This window comes from Sturnira hondurensis, unplaced genomic scaffold, assembly GCF_014824575.4.
Source record: "Sturnira hondurensis isolate 20B ecotype Veracruz unplaced genomic scaffold, ASM1482457v3 Scaffold0002840, whole genome shotgun sequence".
Classification (NCBI taxonomy): Eukaryota; Metazoa; Chordata; class Mammalia; order Chiroptera; family Phyllostomidae; genus Sturnira; species Sturnira hondurensis.
This window is the reverse complement of record NW_028075471.1, coordinates 29,661,477-29,672,396: the sequence shown is the minus strand read 5'-3', so window position 1 is coordinate 29,672,396 and position 10,920 is coordinate 29,661,477.

Sequence of the window (10,920 nt, the reverse complement as noted above, 5' to 3'; positions counted from 1 at the left end):
ATTTCCTTCATAACTGTTACTACCGCTTGAAATCATTTTACCGTTTGTTCGCCCGGTTATTCATTGTTGGCTCCCCTGCTAGGGGGTCCAGTCCATTGGGGTGGAGGGGGCCTTGTTGGTTTTGTTCGCTGCTCTAACTCTAGAACTTGCAACCTCGTAAATGCTTGTTTAAAACCTCGAGAACAGTGACAGCAGGGCACTCAGGGAGAGGCAATGCCGTCAGAGAGGCCGTCACATGCATACCCAAGTGGTAGCTCTGCCGGCAGAAATGACCTCCATTCTGACCCCTGGCTGCTCACAGCAGTCAAGTCTCACCATCCCAGAGACCTCAGACTGCCCGCTCAGGCCAGGGCGGAGGGTGCTCACCAACGACGTGCCCTCAAGGACGCCCTGCTTCCTCGGGCTGCTGGTCCAGGGCAGTGGGAACAGTCATTTCAGGCCAAGCCCAGGCAGCACCCAGGCCTCTCAGTTTCCGTTGGCATCTGGAAGTGCGACTCTGCTATTTTCAGGATGTCCAGCCTCTTGGCATCTCTGGGCTGCACTGGAAGGAGAGTTGTCTTGGGCCACACATTAAATGCACTGCGACACGTCATCATAAAAAAATCTCATACTGTTTTAAGTAGATTTCCGATTTTGTGTTGGGCCACACTCAGACCCATCCTGAGCCACGCACGGCCCATGGGCTGCAGGTTGGACATCCTTGCTACACGTTTCTTATCACGTTGCCCCCAGAGCCCTGCACAGGTCAGGTCGTGGCAAAGCCTGAAATACTAGCGATCCCCTCTACTTATTGTATACAGTGCCTTAGAGAGTAGGATACACTTTCCTACTCCTCATCCTTTAATCCTGACACTGCCCTGTGAGAGAGGCCTCTTGTTGCTGTTGCTGTTTCTTACCTAAGGAAAGTAAGGCTCAAAGAGGTTGGGTAAAGTGCTGTGTAGGCAAAGGGGAGCTTAGTCTCCCACCCAGCCACCTTGGGAGCTGTTCCCCCAATCAGGATCATGGAAGAGAATGGAGAACTCTACAGGCAAACAGCCTGTCACAGGCCAGGAAAGCCCACGGTGGGAGGCTTGGAAGGGTCTTGTGTAGCAATTGGTATGGGTTCATTCGGCCTTTGTTAGTTGCCTAGGGAGCTGGGTCAAGTAACAAAGACATGGATTTTGGACTCTGACCTAAATGTAAGGCCTTACCTTGGGACACATTGGCTTTTTGATTTTAAGTAAGTCACTTGTCTGAGTCACGGTTTTCCCATGTCTCCTACATGGGCTAACAACACATCTTCCATAGTCTTCTGAGAGTCATCCTGCCCCGAGTGGCACCATCGGTCAAGGGCACAGCCAGGCACTGATGCTCAAGTTTCCCTTATGACCTGATAGCATTGAACATGAGACTGGAAGTTCCCCAGGCCCTAAATCTCATTTGCCTGCTCAGCCAATCTCAGTGATGTGCCCACCCATTGTTAGAAAAATGAGGGTGGGGAAGGGAAATGGGACTTGACATGATGTGTCCTTGACCTTCAGCAGGTGTTAAGTCTGAGCCTAGGGGAAGTAGAGGAAGCAAAAGATAGGAGCTTAGGCAGAGCGTCCACCCATCTTCCTCCTACTGGGGAATTTATCTCGACTAATCCAGGCCCAGAGTCTGTGTCTTCCAACTATGAGACTATTCCAAGATCCTTAGCGTGTGCCTACCCTATCCCCCCACCTTCACTTTTCAGTGCTCTCACTAAGGGGAAAGCAAAATCCGGGGGTCCCTTTGATGCCACTGCCTTGGGGACCCACATGAAGCAAAGGGCAGGAGGCTTTCCTGCTGTTCCTGCCAGGCAGCAATAGACAGCCACCCGTCCCCAAGGGAAGCGGACCTCACTGCTGATGTGAACAGAAATGCCCGGATTGCATCCCGAGACGATAGCAGGAAGGGAGTCCTTGCTGCTCGGGAGGGCAAGTGGACTTTGCAGTTAATCAAGCAGCCGAGTAGGCATTGCAGTTAATCATGTCACATACTGTGGCATCAGCTCTATTTGAAACAAAAGAAGGGCAGAGGTCACCAGTGGCACCAGGCAAAAGGAATGACAGGTGGAGGAATGTTTCAGCTATGAGTTACCCTTTAAAACAGAAAGGCAAAAATATGCTGGTTGTGGTTTTACTGTGGGTCAAGGTTACTTGAAACATGAATGGCAGTTATTCTTGTGAGGCAGAACCGGCAGTGGTAAAGGCCCGGGTTCACCCTGAGAGAGGTGCTCCCACCGTCAGATACTTGAAACTGGAGTCAGCTTCCTTGGCAAGTAGAGTGATTCTCATTTCTAGCCGTGTGTCCAGCAGACTAGGAACACATGGGTGACCATGAGGGGGATATGTGGGGTGGATTCAAACCACTGGGTGGCAGGGAGTGGATGATCACTCCAAGGCTTGGATGATCTCATATTGTTTAAACCATGCCGTGAACATGGCCATATCAGGAGAGTAAGACTTGTAGCCCCACTGCCTATGAGACCGATTGCTCAGTTAATGCGTGCATAATAATGCGTACGTATAGTTATTAAACCCAGGGCCTACCAGGTATTAGGTATTGTGCTAAGAGAGTCACACAGCATTCAAGGCCTAGCACCTACAGGTTGAACGGGGGTACAGAACCTGTCCCCTGAATGTTGGCCCTTGCACACACTGTCCCCAGCCACTGCTCTCTTTAGGGTGCTTGCCGGTTAGTAGATGTTAACCTGAGAAGCCAGCTCACACAGTGGTAGCAAGTGTTGTTACCGGGCCCTCAACATTTTGGTGATGACTTCAATGCTTTAACACAAATGTTCAATGTATGAAGTGTTTGGGCACCTCGTAGAGGTTTGAGGGCATTTGAGAGGTTTTCTTCAGCTCCTAGCCACTTGTTGGAGATCTGTGCATTTGAGAGGGTCAGCTAAGTTCATTATCATATTCGAAAATGTTTTGCCAGAAGTGAATCTTCAGAGGAAAGGAGACAGGCATGCTGCTAGGCACTTGAGCAAAATTATCATTTAATCCTCACAATGACACAGTGAAACTCATGTTATTATTTATATTCTTAAACTAAAGTTTAGAATGTTTTCCCAACTTAACAGAGGTCATGTAACAAGTAGCAGAATCTACTTTTAAATACAGGTCTCCAGCCCTGGCTGGTGTGGCTCAGTGGATTGAGCATCAGACTTCAAACCAAAGGGTGGGCAGTTCAATTCCCAGTCAGGCTACATGCCTGGGTTTACTGGCCAGGTCCCCAGTAGGGGGGTGCATGAGAGGCAACAACACATTGATGAGTTTCTCTCCCTTTCTCCTTCCCATCCCCTGCCTACAAAAAAAAAAAAAATTAAATACAGGTCTTTACAATTCCAAAGTTTCCTAATCTAGAAAGTTTTGGGGAAATTGGGAAAGGTGTTTAGTCCACTGTTTCTAAAACTTGCTGTGGGAAAAGCTGCAACCCCTGTGAGATATGCATGGTCTAAGATACTGCTTAGCCCGCCCTGCTTTTGGAGATTTTCAGTGCCCATTTTCAGTAAAGATCCTAAGAATTCCTGCTACGAGAACTGTTTATGTTGAATCAGTGTTTTCCAAATGCATTTGACCACTGAGGCTCCCTTCGACAGCCGTTCGTCGTTGTTACTACCATTCTGGGAATTGTTCTTTGTTTCCATGTGGAAACAATATAATTAATGGTCTGCGGTCCTTGACTTATAATTTGTGAAAACCCAGTTTTCTTATGAGAGAGTCAGAGTTGTATCAGAGACAGGCAGCCTTCAACAGTGTCTTTGTGCGTGTGTGCCTGTGTGTGTTCACAAGAGAAACAGAGAGAGAAATAGCACACCTGAGAGCTACAACATGCCTAATTGGGAAGAGGGAGCAGGTGACTGCAGGTAAACAAATTCTGTCACTTCGCTTCCTTTCCCCACAAGGGAGCTCAAGGATCGCTCCAACTTTCCTTCCTGCCCTTCATTACGTGAATACTGCAAATGGGGATTTCATGGGGAATAATTTTGTCAGAGATTAGCCTGTTTTGCTGGTATGGAGTGCAGAGAGAAGGAAAAGAAGGCAGAGACGTGAATCTACTTGGTGGTGTGGACGGATGAGGCTGGGGCTGGGATGTGACAGAATGTACCAGCTTCTCTTAGGAAAGTGAGGGGGTGGTGAGGACCCAGCTTCTCTGAGCTATTGCACTTGTGCCCCTGACCACCAGCCAGGGAGGCATAAGTCCCCTCTAGAAAGAGGGGCTGACAGGAAAGTTGGAGGATGTCCTGTGAGGACTCGGCATAGCTTGGCGTCCACCTGGGTACATGTTCTTCCACCGTTCTGTGTCTCAGCTGGATGAGGCCAGACTAGATGGTGTGCGAAGCTTACAGCAGGTTAATGCTCAAATGAGACTGGACGATCTGACCATCTTCACAGAAGGGCTTCTAGAAATTGATCGTATTGGAATTCTTCAGAACTCTGCCTGGTCAGAAGCCCAGTGCAGGCCCTTGAGCTGTATGCTAAACCAATCATGAAGATGTGGAATGAGAGAAAGTCCAAAGCATTAGAAACTGAGATGTATAAATAACTCATTGTCATGATTTGGAAAGTCTTGTCATTAAAAAAACACAAATGGAATTATTTTAAGAAATAAAGAAGTACCAGTGGTGACATGACCTGGTCTAATGTCATAGAACAGTATCATTAAGGCAATAATGGATGTTTTCTTCCGTTCACAGTATCTCCTCAGACATAAGGACAAGGCCCTGTATCCATGAGATGAGCAGGGTGTCATCCCCCGTCCTTTGCCTCCTACACGCTTTGTTAACTCTGAGGCGGGGACTACAAACCTTAGAACTCAACTAGGTGACATGGAGTGCAGGGCTTGGGCAGCATGCATTCTGGAAATTTCCATTCTATAAAGAAAACAGTGAAGCCCAAGCCTGAGGAAGGTAAAAGTTTGCAGAGCACAGCAAGTTGGTGTGACCAAATTTTCTGTACTGCGTGGACTCAGAGCAGGAGAGAAGTAAGGCAGGAAAGCAGCAGGAAGAGGACGCCCTAGTTAAAAGCTCACTAGAGACCGGCCATGGATCCAGGAGATGTGCTCACGAACCCACCCTCGGACTTCAGATTTGAGAAGGGAAATCAACAAGTGGGAACAGAGCAGGAAAAGGGCTCCTTTCACCCTGTCTAAAAATAAACGTGATGAATCACTAGATCTCACTTTTCTTTCAGGGTGGACAATAACAAGAGGAAAACAGCATGGGGACTGTGAAGGGAAATGACCCCCAAATAGGAAATCTGGCATACCATTGGAGAAAATAAGGAAAGGGAGCTGTTTCTTTGAGTGATCCATCCATTCACAATCCCAAAGAAAACTTGGGGAAGTGATTTGGTGCATTTGGCATTGAGCAGAAGGACACAGTCAGTGTGACATGTGAGCAGGAGCCATGCAGAGGGGTCAGACTGAGGATGAGAGGTTGGACTCAAATGAGGTACTATGGAATTTCCAAGGGTCATAAAGCACTGGAGCAGCACTGAAGTTGACACCGAAAGCAGGTAGAACTGAGGTGTAAACAACGTATCGATTCATGAGAGACAAATTTGTACACTTTTTCCAGAATGCAGATGCAATGGACAAAAGAGGAGAACAATGCCAAGCAAAAAAGATGATGCACACTGAAGACAAATATAGATGACCAACTTGCAAATAACTATTATTTCAGAATGGAACCCTGCGAAAAGTAGAAGCGACATAGAATTATAATGAGAACATTTTCTGCAAATTCCTCCAAGTGTAAAGTCAAAGAAATGACACATACACCTACCTAGACATTTGCATAAAGGCAAACAAAGTAGGATAAAGATAAAAATCAATTATGATCTGAGTGAGAAAAACAGGTTTTCTACCAAGAAACACACATTAATTTAGCTCAGTTTCTCATTTACAAACTTAAATGCCAGTAGACAATAAAGCAGTGTTTTTTCTTTCTCAGTGAAGAGTGTTTTAGACCCAAGAATTTTAGACTTGATCAATTGCAAGAAGGCCATAGAAATACATTTTCTGACAAACAAAAGGTCATAAAATACACCAATCACATAGTTATCTTACCTGATAAAATTGTTTGAAGATCCACTGCAGTTAACCAAGAAGTGAAGCAAACTGCAGAGCTCAAGAATGGCTCAAGAATGGCGGTGCCATAATATAAACAGGGTGAGTTTGTGTGCAGGCTGGGCTGGGTAACAATTCCCTGTCAGAGCACACATCCGTCAGCGCCTGGACAGGTGCACTGGTGTGGATGTGGGTACACAGGTATATTGATGTGGACATGGATATACACATGGAGATATCTACATATACAACTATAAGCAAGGTTATATATTATATGATTATATGAATAATATAATTAATACAGGTGATATAAAATGTCACACATCCTTACAAGCTGAGAAGCTAAACCCCAATGCCTGTAAAACATACAGAAACCAAATATATGTTAACTCATGTAGACAGCATCAAGATTTCCAAAGAAACAATGCTGGAAGCCTCAGGGTCTTGATCCCTGGCCTCGTCCAATCATACAAGACTTTAATAATGAAAGGTTAATCTGCGAAAGCATCAGTAAATGGAAAAGCAAAGTCTTCAAGTGAACCAGGTTGAGTTTTTGGATTTTGGGTTTCAGCTGAAGGGCTCCCTGTGGGCAGTCCTGGGAAGACAACCACTTTTGGTGGCTCTAGTCTGAGGCATGGGTATGCGATGAAGAGGGTGTCGCATTGCCCACCTGGGGGAAAGCCAGCCGTGAGATTTGTAGAAGACGGGACTTTTTTCTTAATACCTCTTATTACCAAGTGGTGCCTCACCCTTCAGGTCAAATTGCTTTTATAACAAATGTAAAGAGGAAATTTGACTCCAAACTAGTCAAAAACGTCCTGTGGAGAATGAGAGAAACAGAAAACGTTTGCCAGATTGGGAATGTGCTCAGTCACTGACTGTCTATCTCAGAAACACCCAGGATCGGAGCTTCACCAGGGAGGGCAATAGTATCACTAAGTCCCATTCTCCACCTCCCCCTTGGTCTGCCTTGAACAAACTTACCTGAAATATTCATTGTTCTTTGCTTCAGTTGAAAAACCAGTTCTCCAAGACTGTAAAGTCTGCCCGGAAGTCCAGGCCCCGACTTCTGGCTCTTCTCTAAGCCCTTCTCCGTGGGCTGCCTGCAGTGTGGTTGCAGGCAGGGGGCCTGGCAGTGTCGCTCAGGGCCCCTTGGCTGTGCCCCACCAGTGGTTTGGGGTGGCTCTGCTTCCTTCCTTGGCTTGGGTGTCCATCTGTGTCCTGTGCCCTGTGCCCTGTGTCCTGTGCCCTGGGCAGCGGGATGTCTCTCCCTGGAGCACAGTGGCTCAGATACCATCTCAGTGGCTTGCAGTCCTTTGGGGGCATGAAGGCGGAACCGCCTGTGGTCCCCTGGAGCCAGGGTGGGTCACTCCTTCAGTTCCTGAAACAATAGCTCTTCACATGCATTAACTACTTATTAACTAGCTCTTCACCTGCATTCACAAGCTTATTAACTATTACCTAAAACTAAAATTTCCCAGCTCTTGAATTCCCTTATCAAACTCTGTGTCCCGGCTCTACTTCCACGAAGAGGGCCAGGTTGCCAACACGTGTGTTCCTAAAATGACTAGAAGGGACAGGGGAATTCAGGAATGTCTCAATACCTTTCAGCCAGGTGTTGTTCACTGCCATTCCTGCTCCTTAACAGACCAAGAGGGTATGTGCAGAGGGGCCTATGATTCTTTAGTTGTAAAGAAATATTTTATTTAGCATCACTTACTTTGTGCAAAGGTTGTAGATTCATTCCACTTTGGTGGGAGCAGGAAAGGAGCAAGGAAAGACTGTTGCATATGGGAAAAGCTTTCATAGGGACAATCCCATGATGCTGAAAGCACGAGAGTAGCCTCCTAATCTAACTGGGCCAACGTGTTTTCTTTCTCAGTGGAAAGAGAATGGACTCTATCACCAGGCAGAGCCACTCCCAGCCTCGCTGTGGTGGAACGACAGCATCTTAGCCGATTTCCACCTGTGCCATGATGTTTGGCCAGTGGCCTAAAATACTTGGCCGCAGAAGATGGAAATTAGACTGTGAGTAACTGGTGTGATTCACTCACCTCTAAATTTAGTGTAAGCAAAACTCCCGTGGGCGGTGAGGTGGCTGTGGGGAGGGAAACAGGTTCTAGTAGTTACAGCACTTGTTTTCAGCCCTGAAGAAGAAATGAGCACATGAACTTGAACCCAGTGACTCATCAGTAATTGAGAGATAAAGTACCAGATTCGATCACACAGTCTGGCCACATTCAGGGACTCACAGATCCCCTGAGCTGGTCTGCAGCACTCCATGCATAGGGCTTCTTCTCACAGTAAAACCTTCTAAGGCTGGGGCTGAGCTACAAGTACGCAATGCATCTGGACTGTTTTTAAAGCAAATGGATATCTATTAATATTTTTGTACCTCAAGACCACACTACCCTGTCAGTCGGGAAGGTATAACATTGTTTTCCCCATTTGCCAGATAAGGAAACTGAGGAACAAAAGGGGTAGGCAGCTTGCCAGAGCCAGTCAGTGGCTGTCCAGTTCTTAAACCCACAAGTTACGTACCATTTAAATTTACAGAGTCTCTCATACATTCCAGATTCCTTTGCTCCAATCCCAAGCTCTTCCCACTGTATCGACGTGTGTTGTCCTCAGGCCCCACATCAGGGTCACTTTGAGTGTCCCCCCAGGCTCTTGGGCACAGCCCCGGCCCTGCATTTCCACCAGACCAATGTTCAGGATGGTCAGCTTTGTCTCTGCCAGGTCTAGGATGAGCTGTTGGCAAACTCACAAAGGTTTTAGAAACTCTTCTCTTTCCGAGGTTCCACGGACATGCTCTCTGTCCCGAGTGGTCTGTGCCTTCTGACCTGTGTACCCCCAAGGATTAAGGAAGACAAAGACAGCCCTAGCCAACCTACACAAACCATGAGACATGTCTGGGTGACAGGAGGACGAACACCACAGGTGAGTGAGTGGACAGGGGAGGAAGTTCTGCATGTGCTCTTCCCCCATCCCTGCCACCCCCACATCGCCCTGGGAACACTGTGACCACCCTGTTACCTCTGAAAATCAAAGTCAGCAGCCCGCCCAGCAGGGCTCGGGGATCCTCATCAGGGTGGGATTGGAGGCAGGGCACAGTCAGAGCTCATAGCCACAGATATGTGACAACTGGACCAATGCATAACTGAGCTTTTCCTCTTTAATCACTAACCTTCCCACCCCAAGGGGCTGGTCAGGTGAGGACCGGTGAGAAAGAGAGCCAGTGCTAAGGTACAAATGCAGCCCCAGCTCTCCTGCCAAGGGGCATCCCTTTATCCCCCACCCACTACCTAAACTCCTGTGGACGTAAAGGAGCCAGACTTCAACTGTTTCCCACAGGTACTTATCACCACCTGAGATACCCACTGTGTCCATGGGAACATGAGCCCAGGGGAAAAATAGCAGCGTAGCTGAGGAGCATACCACACAGAGAGGAAGAAAGCAACGGGCACAGCCCACAATGGAGAAAGGAATGTTGGTAGACCCTATCAGGCAAGACACCACCCCAACCAAATGATCAAACTTAGCATCGCTAGTAATGGGACAAATCAACTTCATGTGATGCTGGATGTGCTGCACAGACAAGATCGCACTTAGGTACCATGTACCAATATTGTTCTTCTACACCAGTGTATTAGTTATGGTTCTTCAGGAAGTAGAACCAGTAGCATTTGAGCTTGTGCGTGTGTGTGTGTGTGTGTGTGTGTGCGCGCGCGCGCATCAGAGGGTCTCTCTCCCTCCCTCCTTCCTATTATCTCTCAATATATAGATATCTATAGAGAGATATGCATATATATATATAGAAATAGACAGAAAGAAACAGAGAAACAGAAGAAAATGATATATTAAAGAAATGGCACTATAAACAGGAGTAAGGAGAAGTATACTGACTGGAGATTTTTAAATGAATGATATTCAGAAAACTGGCTTACCATATGCATAAAATAAGTTTGGGGGCACACTCTATACCATATATGAAGGACCTACCAAGATATAAAAGGTCTGTATAAAAAAGTAAAGGTATAAAACAGAGGAAGAGAAACATGATACCTATTTTAATCATTAGGTAGGGAAGTACTTCTTAAATAAGAATCCCAAAGCACAAACCATAAGGCAAAACTTGGATTGACAACATCAAAATAAAAGACCTCTGTTCAGTGAGCCACTCTATAGATTACTCTAACACATGGGTGACAGATTAGGAGAACATATTTGCAACTTTAAAAAGCAATAAGGGATTAATCTAGAAGATACAAGAGAGTTCTATGAATCAATGAGAAACAAAAATGAACACAATGGAAAAACAGACAAAGCTTATGATGATCCGATTTAAAGAAAGGAAAGCATAGAAGGACAACAGGTATATGAAGAGATTCTCAACCTTGTTACTGAAAGTGTAATAGGAGAAACGAACGTTAAAACAGTGCAGCCACATCGCTTCACAGCTCTCTGAATGAAAATCAGATAACACCCAGAGGGAGCAGGTGCTTGGGAAGCGGGGGTGTCTCCTGAACTGCAGGCGGGAGGCTGGACAGTACAGCACCTTCCAAAGAGCAGCGTGGAGAAGTGGGGTGACCGCAGGAACACATAAGCCCTCCCGAGGTGGCAGTGGCCTGGCCTGTGGTGAGGAGTGGGAACCCTGATGTCACCAAGGAAAAACAGAGCAGCAGCCAGATCACGCGGTCCCGCTGTGGTGTAAAGTTCCTGTGGCTGTAACAAAGTGGCCCATCGATGCTGATGCTACCCACACCCACCCTCGTCCCCACCCGAAACAGCAAAGGGCACCGCCCAAGGCTCCTGGCCTCTCAGCTATGGCACGACTTTCAC